Below are 26,294 nucleotides of genomic sequence, written 5' to 3'. Positions count from 1 at the left end.
TGATTACCAAGTATCAAACAATTTAATTTTTAGGCACAGCCATTCTCTGCTTATAGATCCTCAAGACACATACAAGGCTCAATGTCAGAAAATTTGACTCCGGAATGCCTTATATACATGCACAAATCATTTGCATTTCCTCTAGGTATTCCAAAAATTGTTTAAATTGAGCATTTTTTTTTCCTTTTCCTCATACCATACTTATAAAAAGACAACGTGAGGTATTTTGAGCACACTGACTTTATTTTAAGGCAACTGGGCTGCTAGAAAAATATATGTAGAAATTTAACCATAAACACAAGGAAAAATACTTCCAGATTTCTAGAATACTTTGGCCTTCTGGTACAGGGCTGAAGGAGTATACAATTTCTTTTATTAACAGACCCTTATTAAAAGTGAGATGAATTCCTGAGCTTTTCGAAGTAAAAAAAAAAAATATGTGCGCATTTCCTATTGAATATATGTTCAGGCTGCTGTATCCTTGAGTTTTTTTTCTGTGATTCCCAGTGGGTAGATTCATGGCAGGCTGCTCCCTTGAATGTGGCTGTGAAGTCAAGGAAGGTGGTTTTCACCTGTGGGGTGAGGTCAACCATGCTCGAAGGTGAGGAGAGTTCACCTGGATGGGGTGAGGGCCAGGTCGCAATGTGCCAACCTGCACGGAAGAATGGGCAGTGGCAAAATGTCCCCTTGACCAGACCGGGGAGGCTTGAGGCAGGCCCTGGCTCGGCTGGCATGGAAACTCAGACTTCAGAGAAGGGGCCATGGCAGAGTGTCCAGCGCACAGACTGGCACAGGGCTGGTGGCAGTGTGGTTGAGCTGGTCCTTCCATGTAAGGCCCACTACCTGTACTTTGTTCCATGCCCTTTTACGCTCACTTACGGATGTGCCATGACTGTCTTCTTTCTATTCTGTCCTAGTTTCTGGGCTGGTTTTGTTGTTGTTGTTGTTGTTTTGCTTTTTAGGGCCACACCTGAGGCATATGGAAGTTCCCGGACTAGGGGTAGGATCAGAGCTGTAGCTGCTGGCCTACACCACAGTCAGAGCAATGTGGGATCCGAGCCACGTCTGTGACCTACATCACAGCTCCCAGCAACGCCGGATCCCAGACCCACTAAATGAGACCAGGGATCGAACCCGCAACCTCATGGGTACTAGTTGGGTTCATTACTGCTGAGCTACAATGGGAACTCCCTGGGCTGTTCTTTTTGATCAAAATTGGTCTGCTGACCACTGCCAGGAGAGTAGTGAGCTGCTACCCTGAAATGGGAGTGAACAGTTCTTGGGTGTTAAAAAACCCTAAAGAGTTTCTGGTGAAGCTCTAGGGATGTGAGCAGGAGCTGATGGGTCCCAGAACTCTCCCTTCATGGTGATTCTTCATCTGTCAAAACTTGGGGGACAGTGTCACCTGCAGCCATAATCATTGGTCTTTCGAATACATAAAACCTGTAAACAAAAAATAGCACTAGGCAATTTCAGTGATGTGTACAATGGCATATCTTTTTACCAATGTTTGGCCATTTTAAGAAAAAAAAACTGATGACGTTGATCAGATGATCTAGCAGTTTTTTAAAGACGCAGACTTCCCGTCATGGCTCAGCAGAGACGAATCTGACTAGCACTCATGAGGGTGCAGGTTTGCTCCCTGGCCTTGCTCAGTGGGTTAAGGATCTGGCGTTACTGGGAGCTGTGGTGTAGATCACAGACATGGCTCAGATCCCGAGTTGCTGTGGCTGTGGGATAGGCTGGCAGCTGCAGCTCTGATTCCACCCCGAGCCTGGGAACCTCCATATGCTGTGGATGCGGCCCTAAAAAGACCAAAAAAAAAAAAAGTTAAATGACACGGATCTGAAAGAAGGAAAGCAGGGTTGCAAAGAGCACACTTGGGGATGGTGACTGTCACGTGTCCCCAGCTCACTGGTAGGAAAGTCCACTGAGGTCCTAAAGGTCTCGAGCCACCATTTCTCAGCCCAGGTGTCTCAAGATAGTCATACAATCTCAGAGCGTCGCAAGCATCACAGACAGCAAGGCTTCCCTTTCGGTCCCTTGGGACCCACAGCAGCGTCGTGATCTCCTGCCTCAAGGGTGACCATCTCTGCAGGGCCCGCCCAGCTCCTCTCCTCTAGTCGTGTGGCTGAAATTCAAGCACAAGGGAGGGAAAGGAAGACAAAATCGGTTACTTCTTCCAGAGCCGTAAGAGATCCTCCAGAATTCCGCCCAGGGAGTGAGGTGAATCAGGAAATGGATGGCGTTTTTCAAGTCACATGAATCAGTGCCCCAGAAGTCATCATTTTCACCAAGTGTCTGGTGGGTTCTCACATTCGTTTACATTATTGACGTGGCTAACCTAATACAGCCTAGGGAGAGCTAGGGTTTTATTTGTAGCAGCAGAGAATGAAACAGTTCTGTTTTGAAATGATCAGCCCTACTATGGAATGTGATGAGAAGCAGCTTCACTTCAGAAGTTCTGCAGGGAGCAGACCTTTCACAGAAAAAAAAACAAAAACAGAAATTTCATTTGGAAGAAAGAAAAACACCTATGGATGCCTTTACATCTTTTTTTTTTTCTTTTTATGGCTACACTGGAGGCACATGGAAGTTCCCAGGCTAGCGGCTGAATTGGCACTGCAGCTGCTGGCCTACACCACGGCCACAGCAACACCGATCCGAGCCACATCTGTGACCTACCCCACAGCCTGAGGCAACGCCGGATCCTTAACCCACTGAGTAAGGCCAGGGATCGAACCTGCATCCTCATGGACACTACATCTGGTCCTTAACCGGCTAAGCCATACCAGGAACTCCCTCTTTTACACCATTTTAATTGCAGAGCGCCTGCTTTTGTGCTGGGCCCTGGGTGAATATTTCACTGCCATCCCCTCCTTTTCCCTTTAATGCTTCCAAAGGCCATATGTGCCAGCTCCCGATGAGGGGCCTGTAGCTCAGAAAAGTTCAGGAACTTTCTCCAGGTCACAAGGCAAAATCACGATTTCAGTTTTGTTCCATTTCACTTTAAACTAAGGAGGCATCCTGAATTATTACTTGGTTTCACTCATTCCTCATTCCTAATTTGTTAGTAATTCTTTATTGCTAAAAATACCTATTTAAACAAAGCTTCTGTATAGCCTGTAAACTGCTTGTAAAATTGACCCCCCCCAACACACCCATAAAGTTACATAACTTACTAAGTTAAATGTTACCAGCCCTCCTGAGTTATGGTGTAGAAAGCTACTTCCTTTCCATTGCTTGGCTCTCTATGTGCTGAGATTTAATTTAATTTAATTTATCTTTGTTGAGGGCTAAGAGCAAGGAATAGCTGAACACACGTGGGTCCTGACTTCTGTGTCCCTTTGCCTTGGCTTTGCCTTGGCCGTTGGAGGTTCCAAGGTCCACATACCCAACCAAGAGCTTCAAGGCCAAGTGTAAGGCGGTGTCCTCCCTCCGCTGGCCCCTCCCCAGGAGCAGAGCAGCCTGGCTAGACCTTGGCCAGCCTCCTTCTCCCAGTGAGCACTCCTGGGCCTCTGTGCCACGTAGGCAGGAGAATCGGGATGCCGGAAATGGAGCTTCTGCCCCCCCCCTGCCCCCGTGCCAAGCACAGAAGAACACATGTTAAGCTTTTCATTAAGGCCCCAGGTGCCAGGCCGCTGCCAGGCACCAGGCTGAGTAGCCCCTGCACAACCCAGGGTAGCATGCCTCTCAGGGGCGCATCGGCTACCAACACCCCCTCCGGATGTCTTAAAGGAAATCCGAACGACGTCTGGAATACCCACAGCAGCTCCATCACCAGGGCATCAGAGATGGTGGGGATTTGGCTGAGCTTCCATGGAAACCTGCGCAACTGCTTTCACTTAATTCTTTCATTAAAAAATATTTTCTAGAAAATAAAGACACATCAATGTCAAGTTGTTTTCCTATTGTCCTCTGGGATCTGCGTGGCTACCATGGGAGCCAGGACACCTTCCAGCCAGTGATGGGTTCTTTGTTTTAGAGATGAACTCAATAGCACAGTAACGGGCACACTGGGCCACTCCCAGTGGCAGGAAAGCCCAAGAACCCATCAATGGCTCAAGACCCTTGTGTGCACGTGGGCCTCTGGCTGTCCTCTGTCACTACAGGGAGAGGGCAGTGGTGGTGGGGTGTTCGGGAGTTTCCTTATGCTAGGGAAACGGCCACCTTCTGAGGCCAAGATGGAGAGAAAAAGGCCCAGAGATACTGTCCGCCACCCCCATCCAGGAAAAAATGGGTCAGGCGTGGCCCTTCAGGGTTCTGTGCTTAAGTTTTGCAACAAAATATCAAATTCTAGGCGTCCTGAAAGGTACTTTGTTTCCCAATTACAAATCTTTTCGCCGAAGTACTTGCTCCATAAAGCCGAAAGATCCGGCAAAAGTGCAACAAGTACCATTTGCCCCATAATTGGACGAGTTGACTTTGTCCATCTGGGGGGAGGGCTCCTTTCTTAACGCTCAGCGTGGCTCCCCCACCCGCCTCCCCGGTTCGTCGGATTTGTTCTTCTAATTCAACTCTGCTGAAATTGACCCGATCTAGCCCAGAGGCGCACCCCGCAAAGAGCGCCTCCAAGAACCCGCAGCAACTCCCTCGGTCTTTAAAAAGTTTCCAGCTCAGAGCACACAGGATGGTGTCAACACAAAAAAGAACAAAACCACAAACTGGGACCCGGCAGCCCCTGCCTAGCCCCACCACACTGCCGACCCGGCCGGGGGACGCGCACGTACCTGGAGCGGAGGCCATCGGAGTGGACGCGCCACGTCTCGGGTCCCGGCCCGGGCTGCCTCTCATCCTTTATACCGCTCCCCCCGCCCCCCCCCGCCCCCAGCAGCCACGTCGGAGCGACGGGACGGGGGGCGGGGGAGCCAAGGAAAGTCTCTGCGAGGTTGGGGGAAGGGAGTCCCTAAAAGTCAAAGCTCGGGCGCACTCGCACTGGGCAGACAGGAGCTGGGCTCCTGGGGTCCACGGGGGCGCCCCAGGCGCGGCGGGGGTCCGGTCCCGGGAAGGGGCGGTGTCGGGGGAGGGCCTGGGAAGGTCAGGCGCGGGGTGGGGCGCTCGGGTTTCACCGGGGCGGGGAGGGGGAGGAGGAGGGGCGGGGCATGGGCGGGGCCAGGGAGGGCCCGGGGCGGGGCCAGGCGGCGCGGCCCTCCCAGCCCGTGCTCCCCGTGCCGCTCTACTCGCCGGGAAGACGGCGCCGGCGGCGGCTGCTCTTGCTGCGCCCGCTCCCGCGCGCTGTGCTTCCGCCGCGGGAGGGCTCCGCAGCCCCCAGCCGCCCTAGGTCCCTGCCCGGAGGCGGCCCCCAGTCTCCATCTCCTCTTGCCTGGGCGGCCTGGCGCTTGTGGTCCGGCCCACGGGCTCCCCTCTCCCACTCGCAGGTTCCCTGCGGAGCTGGCTCCAGCATCCAACTTTGCCTCCTCGCCCGTCGCCGCCGCGGGGCGCGAACCTGCTCACCCCTCGTCCGGCTGTGCGCCCGGGAACCGTGCGCCTGGCTCTCGAGCCCGCGCCCCCAGCCTGGAGCGCAGCGAGTTGGGGGTGGCTCTGGGGGAGTGGCGGGAGGCGACGGCCGCTTTCTCGACTTCCTTTGCCCGGCGTTGAAGAAGACCCTCAGAGCTGCTTCGGGCCCTAGGCGCTGAATGACTGGCACGAGGAGTGCGCCTCGCACCTGGTGAGCGACCCCCCCGCCGCGTCCTCGGGTGGCCGTGGCGGCAGCCGGGACCGAGCCTCTGCTCGGGGCAGCAGTGGTTGGCGGGTGGGTTGTGTGGATCTCGGGCCGGGTCGATCTGCAGGCACTGGGTGGGGGGCAGGCCGGGGGCTGGGTGTGCAGAATCAGGACTACCATCACTGCGGGGACGCCCACAGTTGAGCTCGTACGCAGGCTGGAAGTTTGTGCCTTTGCCTTTGCCGAGATCTGAGCGAGCACAGGTAAGGAGCGGAAGAGACCCTATGGGCGACTGGGCGGTGGGAGAGAGCGGACCCCTACCCAACACCTCCCGGAGGTGCGTAGAGGAGGTCTGTGCACGCCCCCGGCGCGTCTAGGCTTGTATCGTCAGGAACGAAGGACAGGAGTCTCGGTGGCTGGACTTCGCTGTCCCTTAATCGCCGCCTGGGGCAAGGTTTTTCTGGTCGAGTTACTGGGGCTTTGCGGCGCCGGAGAAAAACCGGGAGGCGGTGGGACATGGGCTCAACTCCGCCGAGCGCTTTGGTTAATGAGGGAGACTGAGGCTGGCGGCCGCCCTGAACGCCGCGACCGGGGATGTCGAGGCCTGAGGAACCCTCTGCCCGATGGGCTGCAGCCGGGCCAGTCCCTTTCCGCGGGCACCTCCGCGGCTCCAAGGTTTCTCATCCCCTGGCTCAGGATTTCTAAGCCAGAGATAGATCTGGCCCCCGGAGGGAAGACGTGGGTCTCCCAGGGATCGTTCCCCGCGGCGCCCAGTGCCCGGCCTAGCGCCCTCGGTCCCGATTCCCCGCGCTTTGGCGGGAAGCGCGTTCACCCACTGCCTCTTGACTCGCTTTGTACCTGGATGCTGCTGTTGCAAGATGGGATTTAACTTTCCTGCGCTTGCGGCGTCCCGGGGATCCCCAGTAGGGGGCGCTGAGAGCGAGCGCTGGAAGAGGGAGAGAGGGTGCTAGGAGCTATTAGTGTGTGCTGGCGAGTGGGTGGGGGTCCTAATCTCAAAGAGAAGACTGGCAATAATTCCTTGGAGGTGGGAGGGCGGTGGGGGAGCCAGTCTGTTGACCAGAGAGAGATGTCAGCTTTGTTGGATGAAGGGACAGGAAAGGTGGTTCCCAAACTCAAGTCCTCTAAATAGAAAAACTCCGTCCAGAGACAAATGTGTCCCTGTAAACGCTTCCTGTTTGTGCATCTGTCTTTCTCCCTTGGACTGTCGTATTTACTGAGAAAGAAAAAGACATTGAGTGAGGATAATGTGAGTTATGTTTAGCATTAAGTTCTCCTCGGGAGCAAATTAGTTAAAATGCCAGGAGTTACAAATGATGGTTGCATTTTTTTAAAAATTGAGGTTTATGTTGAATCTTGTTTTTAAGAAAAACAATTGTATGTCACAGCTTATCCAGAAGAGCTCTGTTGCAATGGCCAAGTTTAGAAACAACAGATATGTTATTAATTACAGAGTTAGTCTTTGCTAAGGAGACACAGAAAGATGAAAACAGACTTTACTGGGGAAGATTTTTTAACACCTCATTAGCAGTGCTGAATTAATTGCTAATTTACTGCCAGTTTCATTATTGGAGAAAGGGTCAGGTTTATCATGCGTTATTTTCAGGGACCAGCTCATAATTTTGATTCAAGGAGATCATACCTTAAGTTGTGTGTCACTTGCATAACTTTTCTTGTCTACGTGTCTGTTTACCCAAAAGGAAACCGGGATTTTTGTACCCCCAAGGATTTTTGTTCCATATTTGTCTTAAATGAAAAAGCAGTCCGAAATGTCCAGCTGGGGCCACTTGAAACACAAATTTCTTTTTCCTTGCATTTCTTTATTGCACACACTTTGCCACGAAGTAGCAGCTCATCCGAGGTGTTGCACTGGTCGTGTGATCATTTGCATACTCCTGGAACTCTGCTTTTACATGCTTTTAGCCCATACAGTCTTTTCTTAGCAGGGAGAAGATGGCTGATGCTAATCATTGTATGCCTTTTACAAATTGCAGTAACTTATTTGGTTGTTTTAATGGCAAACAGCTGCGAGATTCCTGCTGCGAGCAAAGACTTTGGTCTCCTGGGTGGTAACGCTTGTCTTTGTCCAAAAGATGTTTCTAAGATGTTCAGAACTTGGTAAAAATAAACCTGTGTGTTCTTCGCTGCCCTTTCCTTTTGAAAGTTTTTCCTCTCCACCTCTGGATAGAATGAAACATGGATACGAATAGCGCAGTGGCTCTTAAGAGGTGTCGGCCAGGGGGCACAATGAATGAACCCAAGTTCTTGTAAACTTTGGCTTAGGTTTTAGAGAGTTCCTAGACCTTCTGAATCCCCATCCATGGCTTTGCAGCAAGACCTCTTGGTTCACTTTAGATTCCTGATTGGAGATGTTAAAACCAAACTTTTCTTTGTGTCGTATGTTAATTGCTCAAAATAACAGATTCCAGCTCCTGGGGACTCTGTCTCGTGCTCCTGATACTAGAGAGGGCGGCTTAGATGAACGATTACATAGTTTTTATTATCTCAGTGACTATTGTTCTTGATTCCAAATGACTATTTTTGCTGTGATTATAAATTCATTGAAATTGAGGCTTTGCTTCTGATACACCTCCCAGAAAGGGGAGGGGGGAGGGAAGCAGAGCTTCCTTAAATGTCCAGCCGAAGGTCTGAAGGCATTTCATTATATAAACAAGTCATCATGAACCCGAGAGTTAACTAAGATTAGAAATGAATCCCTAAGAAGAGGTTTGGATCACAGATCCTGTAGTTTGCGAGATAGAACAAGTTAATTAGTTTATAATATGTCAGTCGAAGAATCCATTTTTGGAGCAGTCTATGTACAAGTGTTTGAGAAAAGTTGTCCCACGTCCTGCAGTAAATCCTCTGTCATTCTTGGTTCTAAAATTATACCATATTTGTATTTAAAAGTGCGTCTGAAATTGTTGCTATAGCTACCGAGACAAGTTGCTTAGGGTATAATTATAAAACCAAGGTGACACATTTTTATGTTTGGTGTTAAATAACTTTTAAAATGTAAATTACGGTGTCTAACAAATTGAGTTACACCAAAGTGCAAGGCACATAATATGGAACCTTGTGCATTTCTGCCCACACGCATCTATTTGCATATTTATACAGAGAAAGTGAACTATTTTCTCGGGTCCTATGATGGGTATACTTGAGCCCTTTAAGCTGTTTATACTGTCTTTGTGGAGTGTTGTTGATAACACAGACCTTCTCACTTACGTCTCCGGCAAGCTTTTAAAATTGAGATGCCGACGTTTTGTTAAAAATGGTTTTTGCCACTCTGCTTGCTGCCTTGTAGACCTCATCAGCTGTAGATAGGGGGCAGTCTGCTGTCTCTAATTCCAGCACACATTGGAAGCCTGATAAAGACAGATTCCACAGGTGAGGAGAAGCTAGCTCGTTGAGAAGGAGTTTGAAGCAGCAGCTTGGGATGTGCCTGATAAATATATCATTGATTTCTTTGATGAATGTATCGGGTACTGGTTATCTGGATACATGTAGCATCAGTATCTCATGGCAAGAAAAGAAGAGAAAAATTCAGGTAAGCTGGACTATACATAGGCAGACTTGTTTTGATTCAGAATTTAAGCCAAACAGAACAAAGCAAATGAAACCTTAATCCAAGAGAAGGTCCCCTATAACAAGTAATTTATTATAATGTCCTGGAATTGACATCATTCATCTTTGCCATCTGTAGGTTCTAGAGCTCCAGAAACTTGGCTCTGAATTTCAAGCGTATCTGAAGCAACTTCAAAGACAAATTATATTTCCCTGGGGCATGACGTTTAAAGTAGGATTAACCCAACAGTGGGCTCAAGAAAACAGAATATTTTCTCTAAGGGCTTGCTGTTGTCTTTGTCTTCTTCTTTACCTTCTTTAATTGTCCAGGAGTAATAGTTGTTTGACCAGAGCGAGCATGAGTGCTTCCCTAAGTTTTAAAATGTATTAGCGTAGGACTGCGGCCTTTGGAAAAAGAACAAGATCATTCCATTCTTTACGCTTTTTTCCCCCCTCCATGTCCTAGAATTGGTTTCCTGATTAATCTTGAAAGATGCTCTATTTTAAGAGAGAATAAAGTTTGGGGGTGAATCTCTTTTATTTCTGGAAGGCCCCGTGCGCCCGCTGATCTTTATCTCCCCATCTGTCCTTCCCTTCTTGTCCCTCTCTGTGGAACTGGCTGCCCTAAGGTTCGTGTAGAGTGATGAGGTCGTGCACATTGGAACAATTTTATTTTATGTTGCATTTTTATGTACATTTGCGAGTAGATCGCATTACTGCCACGGGTAATTCAATTACAGATATGTATGATAAATAACCAGGAAGACTGGTGCTATCAGAAGGCAGCTCTCCTGGAGAAATCACACTGTATTTGCTGAGATGTGAAATTAAAAAGGTTCTAGGCAAGTGACAATCAGGCTTGAGCAAGGACAAATTGTTCACAGGAAACAGAGCCTCTTCCAATCAATTCACATTCACCCAGCATTTGGCAACGATATATGATATGCCTATGCAAAGAAAAGCAGAGCCAAAAAAAAAAAAAAAAAAGCAAGCCTTGAGAAAAACTCTGCTAAGCCTTTCCCGTGAGTTATCTGCAGCATCATAAAAAGGCTAGTGCTGGGCAGGGACTTGCTGGAAGAGATGTGTTCCTTACAAACGCACTGCAGATACGGACAGAGACCTTCCCTTTCTGTAAAAAGAACAACAACAACAACAACAAACCGGGATGTGACACCTCTCCTGAAGCTGGACTCAGCCAGCCACCAAGGATGTGGCCGCTCCACCGCCAGCGCTGCTCACGCACGTGGTGCCAAGAGGGCACAGGGACCCGGGCCAGGGACACTTAGGGCTGGACGTCCTGCAGCCAAATGGGTTTTAGAATCCACCAACTGGCTCCCACGTTTTGTTTTACAGGGCCGAGATTTAGCTCTGCCGTAAAACTTCACCGATTGTAAAGCCGAGTACATTGTTTGTAACTGGTGGCGTAAAGCAAAAATAATGGCTCTGGATGCCCAGCTTCCTTTGTGCAGCCAGCATGGCCATTAGGCCATCGCTCAAGCCAGTGCACGCCCAAATAGGAGCTGAGTAGGAATTTGGTTCTGCAGTGCCTGTGGTTTCCGCATGTTCCGGCTGTGGGACTGGACTTTGGGCAAGTTAGTCTCAGGGAACCTGGAGAATAATTACCGGGAGTGCTTTGCCTAATTGGGCAGGGCAGTGGGGAGAGGCCTCCGCTTCCAGTGAAGCACTTGCTGGCAACAGGGTGGTCCCCAGGGCCAGGCCCGCCGGCTGCGCTGGAGCGCTGTCGGTGGTGTGGATGGGTTCCAGGCCAGCTGGAGAGGGGTGGTGAGGGCAGCAGCAGTTGACAGTGGGGAAACTGTCCCCGTGTGACTCAGGGGTGTTGGACAGAGGTCCTGTGAGGGCCTCCGCACAGTGTGTGGATGGATGTGGAGACGGCCCGGTGATCGTGGTGGGTCGGGATGCCGTGCCTGCGTCACCTCTGGGTCACCCAGTAGCCGGTCCCCCAGAAGATAAAAGGGGGCTGGAGTCAGGAAGCGGGTAGGACTCCCCTACAAGAGTGGCGAGGATGTGGATTTACCAAGATAGGGCCTCAGGACTGACAGCACCAAACACATCCCCAGAACTAAGGTCTGACGTGGAGAACAGGTCCAGGGAACAGTTTGGATGCAGTGACAGAACTCAGCAAGCAGGACTGGCTGCCCACCCAGGGCGGCTCCAAAGCTCGTCAGAGGGTGGCTGCCTATGTGCAGGATGGGCCAGTTGGAGGAGGGGGCTGGGCCCTGCAAAGGGACAGAATCCGTTCACTGGGGGAGATGTGTTCCTGAGGCCAGGAAATCGGGACAGTGTGTGTGTGTTTGTGTGTGTGAGAGAGAGATCCTGGCTCCCTGACTTGCCTGGAATCTGCCCCTGTCCCTCCCTGCTGACTCCAGCCCCTCTGGCCTCCTTTCCAGCCTTGGCGTGTTCTCTTCCCCTGGCCAAGGATGCTTTTCCTCCACTTCCCTTGAAGGCTCACTGCTTCCACATCTTGCTGCTCTGAGGGCTTTGGTTCAAGTGTCCCGTCTTCCGAAAGGCGCCTCCAAATCACGTGACCTAAGACAAGTGTCCGTTCCCTCTCTCCCCTCTTCCTCAGCCTCCTCTTTTTCTCTTTGAAGCATTTTGGTCCATCCCAATGCGCTGCATTCCTTAGACTCTTTCACCCATTAGAGAAAGGAGACTTAGGGGCCAAGACTGTGGATGGTGAGTCTCCCATGCCCAGAAGGGCACCTGGCCCAGGGCTGCCCTCCCTCGGTTCCTAAATGGTGAGTGAATGAATCAGTAAATGCCTTTAGGTAGCATATACTTTGGGTAGAATATGCCTTTAGGCAGTATGTGCATAGTACAGACTGCAGTAGAGAGCCTTAGATAAAGGCGCTGGCTTAAACAAGATGCTGGGAGCTACCCAGGGAAGCTAAACACCATGTGGAGAAAAGCGTTTCCAATACCCCCAAACTGATGTATTAGCATAGTCCGGAAATACAGATGTCTTTGGGAGCCAAGGACTGACTGTACACTCGTATATCGTAATGCGGGGCTGTGTGCACAGTTGAAAATGCTTGTTCGGTGAATCCATGACCTTGCGGGACTCAGAGATTAGCATAAAACCCTTGATGTGTATTAAAATAGTTTATGTGTATCGAAACACGGAAAAAGTGAAATTCAAGGATGTTGTTTACTTGTTTAAAACAGCGCCCCCTCCCACAGGCATACAGATTCCAGGAAATGTATTGTAGCCTCATGACATAGTTTCGCATGTTATGGAGACTTTTAGAAATTCTAGAATGTTTTTGCACTATGGAAGCCTTTCTTATTTTATTTCTGAGATTAGGTCAATAAGCCTTGTCACCTAGTTGGATTTATAGATTTAATAAGCTGAAACAGATGAGTGGATAAACAAAATGTAATCTAGCCATACAATGGGCCACTATTTCAGCAATCAAGTGAATGAACTCCTCATAAAGGCTGAAGTATGTGCGAACTTGAAAGCAGGACTCTTAGTGAAAGGCGCTAGTCACAAAAGACCCCATATCGTGTGATTCCACTTATAGGAAACGTCTAGAAAAGGGAAACCTATGAAGATGGAAAGCAGATTCGAGGTGGCCTGGGGCTGGGGCTTGGATGGAGTGGCAGGCGGGCAGGCGGGGCTTTTCAAGACCTTGGACACAGTCACACAACCCTGTACATTTACTAAAAACCACCGAAATGTACCTTTACGGCGCCTAAATGTTGTGGTATGTCACTTATCTCTCTATAAAGTTGTTTAAAGAAACAGCCGCCTGTGCCTAATCGCTCAAGTTCGAGTTCATTAAACCGCCCGTGGCCGGAACAAATCCCGCTGTGTTCACTGGGAATTGTATGCTGTGTTGCCACGATTTTTCACAAAGCCTCGTGCCCAGGCCACCGGACGCCAGGATGAGCAGCGTGTCTTTGATCCTGCGACACTTTCTGGCCAGCGTATCAGAGCTGTGACCTGGGTCCTGAAAACAAGCAGGCCCAGGTTGTTTCCAGAGGGGACCACGGAACCGAATCAGATCACTTAAACTCTTTAGCCAACCTGGCTACTCGGCGTTTGCTATCCTGACCCCCAGGTTAGAGGACCTGGCTCTTCTGCCAGTTTTATGGGTCCGGGGGCGTAGCTTGGTGGGGCGGGGGGCGGGGGGTGGTCTCTGAAAACACAACACACAGGCTCCTGGTCTCACCAGAGCTGCAGGGTCTGGACCTCCCCGAGCATCCTTCTGCTCGCCAACGGTTGCTGCTCACCTGGCGTGGAGAAAAGAGCGCCGTGCCTGCCTCTGTCTCCTTGCTCACTTAGCAGAGCGTTTGCTTTGGCTGGCGAGGCAGGTTGCTTCTTACAGACCCAGGGACAGGGTGCAGCTTTTTAGTGCCCTGCACCTGAATACTTAAAGGGGAGAGTGCTTTTTTTCCCTCCCCTATTAGAAGAATCATCGAGTCACTTCTGGCTCTCTCCATTCTGCTCTGACATGTTTTGCACTTAAAGCACAAGCTGAGATTAGGTTATGAATAGAGATACATACGAATTGCCTGTAATTTCCTTGCTCTTCGACTGTTGACTCTGGATGGAAGCGAATGTCATTAGCTCTTTCCTCGTGTTTATGGCGACTTCCATCTGCTTTGTGTGTGAAAATCCTCTCTGCCTCCCGCCTCGGGGCCTCCTTTGCTCTGTCTTGGGCACCTTGCCGTCCCCACACCAGTTGGTTTCCACATGGTGACTTTCCGTGGGAGTGTTTACTTTGGCAGAGACAGTTCCGGCTCCAGATACACCCGGTGTGGCTTTCTCAAGCTGGCCGAGACCCTCCAGGCTCACATGCATCCTTCCGTTAGTAATGAAGTATTTCTCTGCAGCCCTGTGATGGTTCAGGCAGGCATTTCTCAGCAACAGCAGTGTCTCATTTCTTCAGCCCTCCTAGCAGCTGGGTGCAAAAACTGGGATGAAACAGAGTTTTAAATCCTAGTGCAATTGACCCATGTCATTTCTCACTGGCTCCTCCTGAGTTTCAGCCGAACCTACACACACATTAAGAGTAAAATTTATAAAATGCCCATGTTTTTCTGTTACCAGCTCTAAATTATTACTCACCCTTAATGAGTGGGGAGGACTTCCTTATGAGAGGGCATTACTATTTCCTTCCACTTATTAGATGGCAAAGGAGTGGGTGACATCTAGGTTTTGGTGTCACTTTTGATGGCGTTCATTGGCCAGTAAGATCCTGTTTAGGTGGGTACTTTTGGTGATTATTTTCCTTCATTTCCAGTGAGCTCATGTTCTCTATATTTTAAGGATAACTAGTTAGGCATTTGATTGAACAGATTGACCACTTACACGACTGGGGAAATTTCCATGAGGCCAGGACAGATATTTAGTTGGGAAACATAAGAAAACAATGCCATTTTCTCTTGCTTGAAGATCCCCTTTAGAGGAATTGTTGATTTGTATTGCAGCTGGTAGCTGCAGTTGATCATAATTAAGGGAACAGGTAGTGTTACCTACAGAATTGTGTGAAGACGTGGTGCTAAGTGGGGAAAATGTATTAGACCATTAGTTTAGATGACTTTTTTAACTTTTTGGTAACCACTTCCTTTTCTGGAAAGCCTCCAGATGTTAACCTCCAGTGTCGACTTTGGACACTGCCACGGAGAGGATGCTGACTTTTTACCAGCCGTCTGGAACACAGGGAAGAGCCAGCAGGGGCCACGTCACAGCTGCAGGGCTCATAGTGCAGCCCCTTCTGTCTGATGGTCCCTCCCTCCCTCTCATCCTTGTTCTCAAGTTTAACCATGGAGGACCTTCTTCTTTTTCTTTTTTAGGGCCGCACCTGAGGCACATGGAAGTTCCCAGTCTCGGAGTCCAATCGGAGCTGCAGCTGCCCACCTGAGCCACAGCCACAGCCCCACAGCATCCAAGCCACATCTGCGACCTGTGCCACAGCTTGCGGCAGCACTGGATCCTTAAGCCACGGAGCGAAGCCAGGGATTAAACCCTCCTCCTCATGGATCCTACTTGGGTTCTTAACCCCCTGCGCCACAAAGGGAGCTCCACAAACGTGGAGGATCTTTGGCACCACGTCAGCGAAGGAAAACGGCTTTAAAGTTTGAGCTAGGAGATAAAGTTGGACATTTTATTCCTTTAAGTTTAAGATTTGGGGCTGTGACAAAGATCCTGTTTTTCACTGCTGGGGTCCAGCTCCCAGTTGTTGAACTTTTGCCTGACGTAGGGGGACCAGGTGTCCCAGGCAGAAAAGAGGATGCTGGATTGTGGTTTCCTGCCCTTCCTGATGGGGCTACTCCTCAAATAGCCTGTGATGACTTTTTTTTTTTTTTTTTCCTATCAGAGGGATTCTCCTTTTCTTCCTCTTCATGGTTCTCCTCTGGTCAGTTTCTCTGCTAACCCAGCTGCCATTGAAGTATTGTGTTTCTCCTTCACCACAAAGTTTTGGACCAAGCCAAGTTCAGAACTTCTGATTGACCCTTTAATTTTCGAACAAGAAGAGCTGGCTCACTTGCTTGCTTTCCTTTCTCCATTTCTACGCTCTCCCCAATGTCAAAGGGGCTTGCCAGGCTTTGTCCAGATGGGGGCATCTGCTCTTGCTCTGGGCTTTCAGAGCAGCTGCTGGATGGTGGGATCTCCTGGGTGTCATAGATGGACGTGCTCTTTGGCTCAGTCTCATTCCTGGGTGGCTTCATGTTGGCTCATAGGTCAGACCTCATGTGGGTCAGTTACAAGGAAGATTGGAATGTGACGGCTGTTTGGTTCCATCTCAGCCTTTTCTTCTGCATCCGATGGTGCTCCTGAGCTGGGCGCGGCATACCTCTGCTTATCAGACAGCTCTGTTGGAAGAGGGACATGCTCGTGGCCAGGCAGTGGGAACGTCTCATTCTTCAGCCTTGCATCATGATGGCAGAGACTGGAAGGCTTGGAGCCATGCCTCTCGAGGCCCTCCCACCTCTGCACCTTGAACCCTCACTTCCTTGGCCCCAGGTCACAAAGCTGGTGCCAGGAAGGTGGGGATACCCAAGCCCAGGTGCTTGAGTTCACCGTATTTCCCAATCTACCTGCCTACCCCTTCTTCCTCTCCAGCGCACGTCTGAAACCAGTGTCAGTGGCCCCTATCAATGCAAGTTGGGCTGTGGTCGGGGTTGGGGCTGGTGGAGGGTGGGGGGTGGGGAGTGTGGATTTGGGAGGTCGAGGAGCTCTGCACGTCCAGGCAGCGCCTGTTGGCTGTCAAGGCTTTCCAAGCAGACTCCAAAGTCAGGCCTGGAGCCAAATTTACGCTCTGCCTGGCAGCCGTGATGGAATCCCGAGGTCCTCTCGCCAGCTTGTGAAAAGAAATCATTGAGGAAACTGCAAGCTGGCAAGTAAGAATTGCAAAGATTCATTCACGCAAAAGCTAACGCCTGCAGAGAGTATGTAACTCCAGGCCCACCTGCTGGGTTCCCCGTTCCTTGAGGTGTATCTCGGTGCAGGTGCAGGGGAGAGCCCGTGGGGAAGGGCTCACGGTGGGGGTCTCAGAGGACACGCCCCGAGATGGTGTCAGCAGAAGGTTCTTCTGGGTGACCACACGCCCTTATCTCTGACCCGGGAATCCGGGCGGGGGGGTCCACTTCTTCGGAACCCCAGGGAGTTAATGGTGATGTCTGGACTTCAGTTGCTAAAGCTGTCAGCCACAGTTAGGACCGACGAAGGGCACAGTCCGTCTTCACAGTGGTCAGACACCTGGTCAATTCAAATACCTTGAAGACATGTCTAAAAAGAGTGTCTGTCAAGGAATTATTTGTTCATTGAGTTTGGGTGGAGGAACTCAGTGCTTTGAACTTGGATCATGCATTTTTTTGTTTTGTTTTTTGGGTTTTTTTTTGGCTTTTTGCCTTTTCTTGGGCTTCTCCCGTGGCATATGGAGGTTCCCAGGCTAGGGGTCGAATCGGAGCTATAGCCGACGTCCTGTGCCACAGCCACAGCAACGCGGGATCCGCGTCTGCAACCTACACCACAGCTCACGGCAACGCCAGATCGTCAACCCACTGAGCAAGGCCAGGGACCGAACCCGCAACCTCATGGTTCCTAGTCAGATTCGTTAACCACTGCGCCACAATGGGAACTCCGGATCTTGCATGTTTAAAAAGAGTGTCTATCAATGAATTAATTGTTTATTGAGTTTGGGTCGAGGAAATCAATGCTTTGAACGTGGGCCATTCGTGGAGGGGAGATTGAGTGGCCCAGCATGGTGAAGAGAATACACGGAGTAACACACGCCAAATTTTTGATTAGAAGGAGAGATTCTTCCCAACCCCTACATAGTATTTAAGACGGCCTTTTTTTTTTTTTTTTTATTCCTCATATAATGAAGACACTGACAGAAGATCATACACTCTAGATTCCAACCCAGTGTAGAAGTATATTTGATGTATTTGTTTTGGGTGATGGAGGGAAGAGTACAGGCTTTGGGATGAGTTTGGGAAAGAGAAGACCGGATAAACATCCTTCGTTTGATGTCTGGGACCCAGAGTTCCCTGATAATCTTTCAGAAAAATCTCAGCTTTTCGTCTGGCGGCCAATTGCTTTGCTGTTTTCTCTCAAGAGGGAGAAGGACCATCGTGACCTCAACTCAGTGAGGTGAAGATCTTGTTTCTTGCTTCTCCTAAGTGTCACCTAGAGGCTTTTCCTCTCTCAGAATGCCTGGCTCCATCCGTGAGTTGGTTTGGAGTCAACATGGAGAAGGGCTGCGAAAAGGAAAGGGTTGCCGTGAGTCCTGGAGACTCCTCGGCTCTCCAGAGACCGTTGACTCCATTTAGTCTCTTTTTTCATTTTCATAAATTCTACACTCACTTCTGTCTTCCCCCTGCAACCCAGACAGGGATCATTTTTTGCAAAAGGAGTCACAGCTCTGATCCTTTCCGTCATTAGCGAGCTTGTCATCTGCAGAAGAGCCACGAAGCAGTATGACCCAGTCTGGCATGGGAACGCAGCCCCAGGGGACGGGATCTGGCCAGCCTGCGCCTTGGAGTGGGTGCCCTTGAGGTTGTGGCTCATAAAAGAGGGCTACGAGTTCACCCCCAGGGATCTGTGGTCTGGAGTCTCTTTAATTACTGGTGGTCTCGGGCGAACTTTAATGCAAGTTTTGGATTTGCTACTAAGTGCCTTTCAATGGGCTTTAATTTTTTTTGGATTTAAATTAAAATGTAGGCTCCCAGAAGAACGGGCTTGGGGCCCAGACTTCCTGCCTGCAGGTTGCTGGAGACAAGGCTAAGGGGGAAGAAGAATAATCGTGATTGGAAGCTTGCAAAAATCATGATTAGGGAGCCCGGACAAAGGGCACAATTAGCGCATGGCTCAGGTTGGGGAATGAAGTGGGAAGCCCCCAGGGCCAAGTGCCCTTTGCGGGGTCTTCTTTAATTGCCGTTTTGAGCGAACACCCAGTTTCATTAAGCCTGTAGGGGCAAACTTAGGAAAACAGGTCAAAAGCATGTTAGGGAAGGCTGCTTGCTTGAAAGTGTGGGAACCCTGATGTTTATCTTTGTTAGTCTTTGGGTGAGGGCTGCCTTGTTTTTTTTTTATTTTTGATTCGCTGTTATTTTTTATTATTAATACTTTTTTGGCTGCACTCACAGCATGCAGAAGTTCCCAGGCCAGGGATTGAACCCGTACCACAGCTGTAACCATCACCACAGTAGTGACAATGCTGGATCTTGGAGCCACCAGGGAACTCCTACCCTGTTTTTTTTAAACCGAGGTGTCGGGATTGACTTCAAAGTCTGCCAATTAGCCATTTTGCCTGATAATGACTGTGTGGCCCGAAAAGGTTACAGTTTAGGTCAGATTTTTAAAACAAAAAAACCTCTGGTGCCAGGGGCCATCCGGTGCCAGCCAAATCCATTCCTTGTGTCTTTCGGCTAGATGGGAAGAAAACAATTTTGTAGGTGTACTTCTATAAAAGAGTTTGGTGTTAGATTTTAAAGAATTGGTTGAAAGCTAAAGGAATTCATATAAAAATGTAATTAGAGGTACCCATGACATTTGTAAAATGTACATGTGTGAAATGCTTTGCTTTTCTGAGCAAGTGGGAGGTTGTTCGCTGTTTTCTTTTCCCACATTAGCTTCCAGATGATTAATGGGACTTATTTAATTAAATGCTCCACATTTAAGCGGCTCCGAGGCCCAGGGGGTGTTCTGAAAATAGTATCAATTGTTCTGTATTGATCTACACTATGCAATATGGCTTGCTTATGCCTAAAGACATCCAACTCCATATTAATAATCTCTTAAAAATTATTTAACTGTTAGTTCTCACATGAAAGAATCTATTTTAAAAGTCTCGTGGACAAGCTGAGAAATTCCCTATCATGAAATGCTACTCCTCTACTGCTTTCCGGAGGAGTAAGCCAGTTTTGAAACTAGAAGCAGGTTTCTGGGGCTGCCACAGTAAGCTGAAATGTTCCGAGGGGCAGCCGGGCTATTTTTAATGAGGTCCCGTGCCTGGGGTGGCTGATTTCCAGCGATCCCAAATTAGTCGTAGGATCCTGGCCCTTGCTGTCAGGGGCTCAAGCAGTAGGCATGCTGCACGTCTTTGAATGGTCACCCTCGGTCTAATGCCAGGATTGATTGCTTTGGTCAAACAATTGCATCCTTCTCTGGAGCACACAAAAGGAGCATCTTTCATTGTGAGCCAAGAGGTCGGAAGCTCTGGGATCCTGGGCTGGGCAAAGTGGGTGCTGAGAGGAAAACCGGGAGCCCTTTCTGGCCTTTAGAATGGAACCGTCTCTTGGTGATGGGGACAGTTACATGCCTAACAGGGACATGTTACTCTTCTTTGCCGGGTCGTCGTAACAAAGAACAGCTGAGGTTTGTGTCCCTTTCAGTTGTGTTTATGTGGAAAGAAGGTCAAAGGAGAAGGTTGACAGGACCCCCAGGGCCGGAGAGGCTTGGTGTTCAGAGGGGGCTTTCATCTCTAGGAAAAAAGGAAAGATACAGTTACCCTTCAGCAGAGGTCTCATCTTACACAGGACGCCCCCGATCATTCTCGAGACAAAGGACCAGTTCACCTCGGCAGAATTGTATTTCCATTTCCCCTCGGCTGGGGAAACCCTTCCCCATTCATACAGACGCCTTTGCCGTGCTCCTTGATTCCTCTTTTTCTCGAAGGATCTTCTGTGTGTGCCTATGAAGTCCTCCATCTTTGACAGAGGATGAGCTCATTTTTAATGGCTTTACTCTGACAACCCCGTCCTGCTGTCTTCATTCAAACTGACGTGGTGCATGGGAGGCGGGTTTGGTTTGAAGGAAGAGAAATGCATTTGGTTGCAGTATGGTGTCCTCTTTGTTGACGGCCTTCTCCTGGAGATGACCATTCCATAGAGTTCCAGAACTTGGGAGACACGGACGAGGCTGTCCGGCTCATCCCTTTGTGTGCAACCATCCGAGCAAGATGGTGATCTATTAGGTTCCTTTGCTTTTTGTTTTGGAAGCCAGTGAATTTGAGTATATAGAACATTTTCGTCCCAACCCCCCTGCCCCGTCCCTCCTCCCTCTCTCCCTTCCATCCTGTGTCCCCTTGGGTAACCCTAAGTTTCTCAAAGTTTGTGAGTCTGTTTCTGCTCTGCCAATAAGTTCATTTGTATCTTTTTATTTGAAGAGTCCGCATATAAGTGATATCATCGGATGTTTTGTCTCTCACTGTCCAGCTTCACATAGTATGATAACTTTTAGGTCCATCCGAGTTGCTGCAAATGCCGTGGCTTTAAAGAAGGGCTAACGTGGCCTTTCCATGAACACGCGGGCCATTTGTGTTTATGGTAGTCCAGCTCCAGAGGAGGGCTGGGTGAAGGATGACAGTTGGTCATCCAAGAAGCGTTTACTAGAAACTTCCTCTGTGCCAGACCCCAGGGCCTGCTCTGAGAATACAGTGGGTAGAGGACAAAGATGCCGTCTGCTTTCTTGGTGCAAATTTCCCAGCTGGATGCCCCTTGCTGTGGCAAGGATGGATGCCATTTTCCTCCTGGCTTCCCCAAGAACCTGAATGATGCTTTAGAGGCTGTCAAACCTCGAGGATCCCCTTGAACCTTGAGCCAGGATGGCGCTGACTGCGTGTGGAAGAGTTGGGCGTGGGGACAGTTGGAATAGCGCTCTTCTCCCCACACCCAGGCAGAGCTTCCTGCCTTGCTGGGATGGAAGGTGCCCCACGGGCAGGGACATGTGGCTCGTGCTTGGTCCAAGGCTCTGGGGAGGACCGTCCACATGGGGTGCACAGCTGCACCCCATCTGCACACGCGTAGCCAGGAAACGTGTCTGCAGAGGTGGGTCTCTGTGAGCAGATAGGGCCTGAGACCCAGAAAGGGCTTCACAGGAACTAAGGGAAAGGTGGAACTGTTCGCAGCCTTCCTTCCAGGATCTCAGAGCCCGTCCTAAATGCTGAGACGCGTGCGATGAGCTCACCGTAGGATTTGCGTAAAGGTGTTGATGTCAGTGGCTCCATCTGTGAGATGTGGTTCTTGGTGGTTTTTTTTTCAGAGACAAAAATCACACAATCCACCTTTGTGGCAGGACTGTCCTTTCCAGGGTGTAATGCGTGTTGCAATCAGGATGAGAAGGGAAGGCGACCTTTCCCAAAGTTGAAGAACCTTCGGAGGTGAAGGGGGAACTGGGGCTGGAGCAGAGGCAGATAACCAGGCTGCTTAGCACCCACTCCTGCCTGCCTTCCCTGCGGGCCTCTCTCACGCTGATTTCCCAGCCCCTGGGCATGGCATCCAGGGTTATGCCAAGCCTTCCGTTTTAGAGGTTTGCCAGCCTGTGGGTCAAGACCCCAGTTAGACTGGGCCCCGTTGGAGAGGGATCCCTTCCTCCATGTCTCCCAAATGCTCCATTTCTCTGCATTGAGCCATCAGCAGTGGGTTCCATGACGTCCGAACACCAGTGGCTGCATCCCTCAGGCTGTGTGCCAGTGAGGTCCCCCCCATCATTTCTCATTGCGCAGGCGTTTGTGAGCCAGAAGGATTAACTCACTTCCATGCACTTTTCCTCTCTCTTTTATATACGCCTGAAAGAGAAATACCTTGTTTGGAGATCAATGTTGCCAAGTATCTTGAAGGGAAGAGAAGAGCCTGTAACAAAGGAGCCCTGTTTTTCAGGATGTTGTTTGAGACTCGAAGAGTCTACAATGATGTGGGTTGAATAGTTAGTCTGGATAAAAGTGTTGATGGCATAATGATCCATCAGGTTATGTGCAGCCGTGAAAGCCCTGACACGTAAAAAAACACAGCTGTCTGTCTACACGGGAATGTCTGAAACTCTCTTCCTCTCACCTGCAGCCCAGTGTGAACACACTTTTTTTTTTTTTAAGATTTATTACATTTAAATCAGGGTTTAAAAAGTTTAGATTGGAACAATGTATGTGAATCCGAGGTTTTAACTCGCTGTACGTGCAAAAATTACATTAAAATATGTATGTCTCATTTCACACACTATAGTACCATTATCATTACGTTAAAGGCTCTGGATTCTGGTTTTAATGAATTCATTTGACTCCTTTCTCTTTCTTTACAGCGAACATTAAAATCCCAAACTACATGGTTTGAGACATAGGCAATTGTTCTTTGGTGCATCAAATGTCCTGATTAATACATAGCTGTTGCCGTATAGACACATTACACAGGCATGAACAATTTTCAGAGAATTAGAACAAAATCAACTCAACATGAATGTTTTTTTATCACACGGTCTCTCTCTTCCTGGTATAACCCAACACAGCAAAGAATTGCCTCATACACTCTCCGGAAAGAGTCACATCTAAGAAAGCTGAGAATTTGAGGTCAAGAACAGCACGTGGGGAAGCCCCAGCCTCTCTGTCTTTCCAGCTAATGGCTTTGGCGTTGCCTTCTCTTCAGAGGTCGCACTGGCTGCGGAGCCTTTTGGAAACTCTATGGAGTCTGTTTGAACAGGACAGCTTTGGGATTTTTATGGTGCTTCAGTTTCAGATAACGACAGTTCCAAAGGCTGCACTTGCACAGGATCCGGGGAGAAGTGTCAGCAGTGAGAGTCTGGGCGGTGAAGCAGCAGAAAGAGCAGTGGGTTGCCCCCAAGGACTTGTGTTTCGCAATTCCCTGCCCCCTTCTTGCGGCAGTGCTTTAAACAGAATGAATGGATCACTGAAAGCCAACTTCGAGTTACTTGCAAATGTATCCATGGAATTTTATAAGGATCGAAATACCATGAGGAGGCCAGAATTTGAGAGCAAGCTACCAGTTTATAATGTGAAAGAAAAACAAAACGCTGATTCCAGTTCAGTAGATGTCTCAGTCGAGTTGGCAGAGGCCTAGAGGTCAAAGTCTGAAACGTTCCTGGCATAAAGAGCTTGCATGTTTTATTTTGTTTTAATTGAAGTTTATTAGTAGTAGCTTTGGTTCAATAGCTTAACATGAAATAAAGGTCACCGTCCTGGGAGTTCCCGTTGTGGCTCAGTGGATTAAGAACCCTTCTGTATCCATGAGGATGTGGGTTCGACCCCTGACCTTGCTCTGTGGGTTAAGGATCCGGCGTTGCCATGAGTCTTGGTGTAGGTCACAGATGTGGCTTGGATCTGGTATTGCTGTGGCTGTGGGGTAGGCTGACAGCTGCAGCTCTGATTTGACCCCTAGCCTGGGAACCTCCATATGCTGTGGATTCAGCCCTAACAAACAAACAAACAAGCAAAAAGCCACAGTTCTATATTCTGAAGCTGCTGGGAGGAGTCCAGCCACTGGAGGGGGAGGGGGCAGAGGAAGAGGGAGACTTCAGCTGTCCAGGCAGAGGCCAGCTGCCTCCTGGGCCAGCCAAGTTGCTTCCTGACCTCTCAGAAAGGTGCTAACAAGCCTGGCCACTGCCAGAAAGAAGGCTGGGGGACTCCTGTTTCAGTGATTCAGGCAGCTCTTTGCGCCCAAGGCCTGGCTGCTGTGCCTGGATGGTTCCTTACACCGGCATGTAGCTGACAGCTGGTTGTGCTTTCAAAACTGGAAGGAAGGCTTATGGTACTAGCCAGAACCATCTGGATGCAGTGCTGCAACATGGCTCAAAGCTCCGAAAAGGCTGCCCTTCTGCCTGGCTCTCTGGATTTTCCGGAAGCACCAAGACCTGCAAATGCAATTACCATATCTTACAAACTACCTAATGGCCACACAAGCGAAAGTAAACAAGCGGGATTACATCAAACTAAAAGGTTTCTGCACAGCAGAAGGAAACAGAAGTGAAATAAAAAGGCAACCTATAGAATGCGAGAAACTATATGTGCAAATCATATATATGATAAGGGGATAATATCCAAAATACATAAAGAAAAACTCAGTAGCCAACCCCCCCCCCAAACCCACAATAATCCAGTTTAGTAAATGGGCAAAGGATCTGAATGTTAGGTTTCGAAGGAAGACCTACAGATGGTCCACGTGAAAAGATGCTCAGCGTCACTAACGATCGAGGAGGCGCAAATCAGAATCACAACGAAGACATCATCTCACATCTGTTAAAATGACTGGTTGCAAAATGACAAGAAGCAGCAAGTATTTTGAAGGATGCAGAGGAAAGGGAGCCCTGGTGTGCCGTTGGTGGGAGTGTAAATTGGTGCAGCCGTTATGAACAACTGTATGGAGGGTCCTCCAAAAATTAAGAATAGAACTCTCATACGGTCCAGTAGTCCTACTTCTGGATATTTATTTTGAGGGGGGGAAAAACACTAATCTGAAAAGATATCCTCACCCCCCACGTTTATAGCCGCATTGTTTATAATAGCCAAGACACGGAAACAACCTGAGTGTCCACTGATGGGTGAGGGGATAAAGAAGATGTGCTCTGTCCACACACACGCACACATGCACACATGCACACACACGCACACGTGCGCGCACACACACTACTCAGCCATAAAAAAATAAGGAAATCCTGGAGTTCCTGATGTGGCACCAAACAGAATCATTGGCGCCTTGGGAGCCCTGGGACCCAGGTTCGATCCCTGGCCCAGCACAGTGGGTTAAGGATCTGGGGTTGCCACAGCTGTGGTTTAGGGTTTAGGTCACAACTGTGGCTCAGATCTGATCCCCGCCCAGCCTGGGGACTCCGTAGGCCGAGGGGTGGCCAGGAAAGAAAAGAAAAAAGCAAAAAAGTCCTGCCACTTGGGAGAACATAGATGGACCTTGAAGGCATTATGCTAAGTGAAATAATCCAGATAGAGAAAGACAAATACTGTGTGAGCCACTTCTATATGGATTCTTAAAAAAACCACCACCAACAAGCAATATACCAGAACTCACAGATACAGATGCAGATGCAGATGCAGATACAGGGGTGGGGGGCAGGGTGGGCAACGTTGAGGAAGAAGATCACAAGGGACAGACGTCTAGTTTGACGACGACGACGACGACGAGACTGTCTGCTCATAAGCGCTTTCCGGACCTCTGCAGCTCTGTCCTCCTGAAATTTCCTATGGATGCCTGGCTCCCAGGTCAAATGGTTTTTCTACCTGGGAATTTAAGCAAACAATGCAGTTTTCTTACTTCCTGTTCAGAGCCCTCTTAACCTTTCAACCTGCTCAAAGGAGAAACTACATTACATTGATAGCCTCATTTGTTTCCAGGATCTCTTTGCTGTGTAGCAAATGCTCTCATAGTTGGGTGGCTTAAGACGGTAATTTGTTATTCTCTCTCATAGCCCGTGGGTGGCCGGGCTTGGCTGGGTGCTTCTCCTTGCATCTGGCCTGTGCTTGTGATCCTGTGGCGGCTGGGCTAGATCGGGGGCCAGCCTGATCAGAGACTTTACGGAGCTGGATGTTCAGATGGCTTCACTTGCACATTTGGCCTCCCTCTTCTTGCAAGAAGGCGTGGGCTCCAAGAGGCAGAAAACCCAATTTTCCAGGCCATTAGAAGCTCAGGGGAGTTCCCGTTGTGGCTCAGTGGCTACGAATCTGACTAGTATCCATGAGGACCCAGGTTCAATCCCTGGCCTCGCTCAGGGGGTTTAGGATCTGGCGTTGCCCTGAGCTTTGGTGTAGGTCAAAGATGCTGCTTGGATCTGGCATTACTG

The 26,294-nt window shown here is 49.4% G+C and overlaps 1 protein-coding gene, 1 long non-coding RNA gene and 1 other non-coding gene across 4 annotated transcripts in view; 1 reads left to right on the top strand and 2 right to left on the bottom strand.

Moving 5' to 3' along the window:
- Positions 1 to 222: 222 nt before the first annotated feature.
- LOC125120813 (uncharacterized) lies at positions 223 to 5,009 on the bottom strand. The gene is made up of 2 exons (XR_007133356.1): positions 4,731 to 5,009; positions 223 to 2,131 (listed from the first exon to the last, which is right to left on the bottom strand). It is a non-coding gene; the product is annotated as an uncharacterized LOC125120813 (long non-coding RNA).
- Positions 2,226 to 2,295, bottom strand: LOC125114510 (small nucleolar RNA SNORD123). Its single transcript, XR_007131825.1, has one exon. It is a non-coding gene; the product is annotated as a small nucleolar RNA SNORD123 (small nucleolar RNA).
- A 182-nt stretch (positions 5,010 to 5,191) lies between the features above and the next one.
- Positions 5,192 to 26,294, top strand: part of SEMA5A (semaphorin 5A) — a 525,937-nt gene continuing 504,834 nt past the window's right edge. For both annotated transcript variants that reach the window (XM_047769187.1, XM_047769155.1), the window contains exon 1: positions 5,192 to 5,668. The gene's annotated coding sequence lies outside the window, so the exon portion shown is untranslated. The remainder of the gene's footprint in view (positions 5,669 to 26,294) is intronic.

This window comes from Phacochoerus africanus, chromosome 1 (assembly GCF_016906955.1).
Source record: "Phacochoerus africanus isolate WHEZ1 chromosome 1, ROS_Pafr_v1, whole genome shotgun sequence".
NCBI classification, from domain to species: domain Eukaryota; kingdom Metazoa; phylum Chordata; class Mammalia; order Artiodactyla; family Suidae; genus Phacochoerus; species Phacochoerus africanus.
The sequence above is the reverse complement of the archived record's forward strand: the minus strand, read 5'-3'. Positions and strand labels throughout refer to the sequence as shown.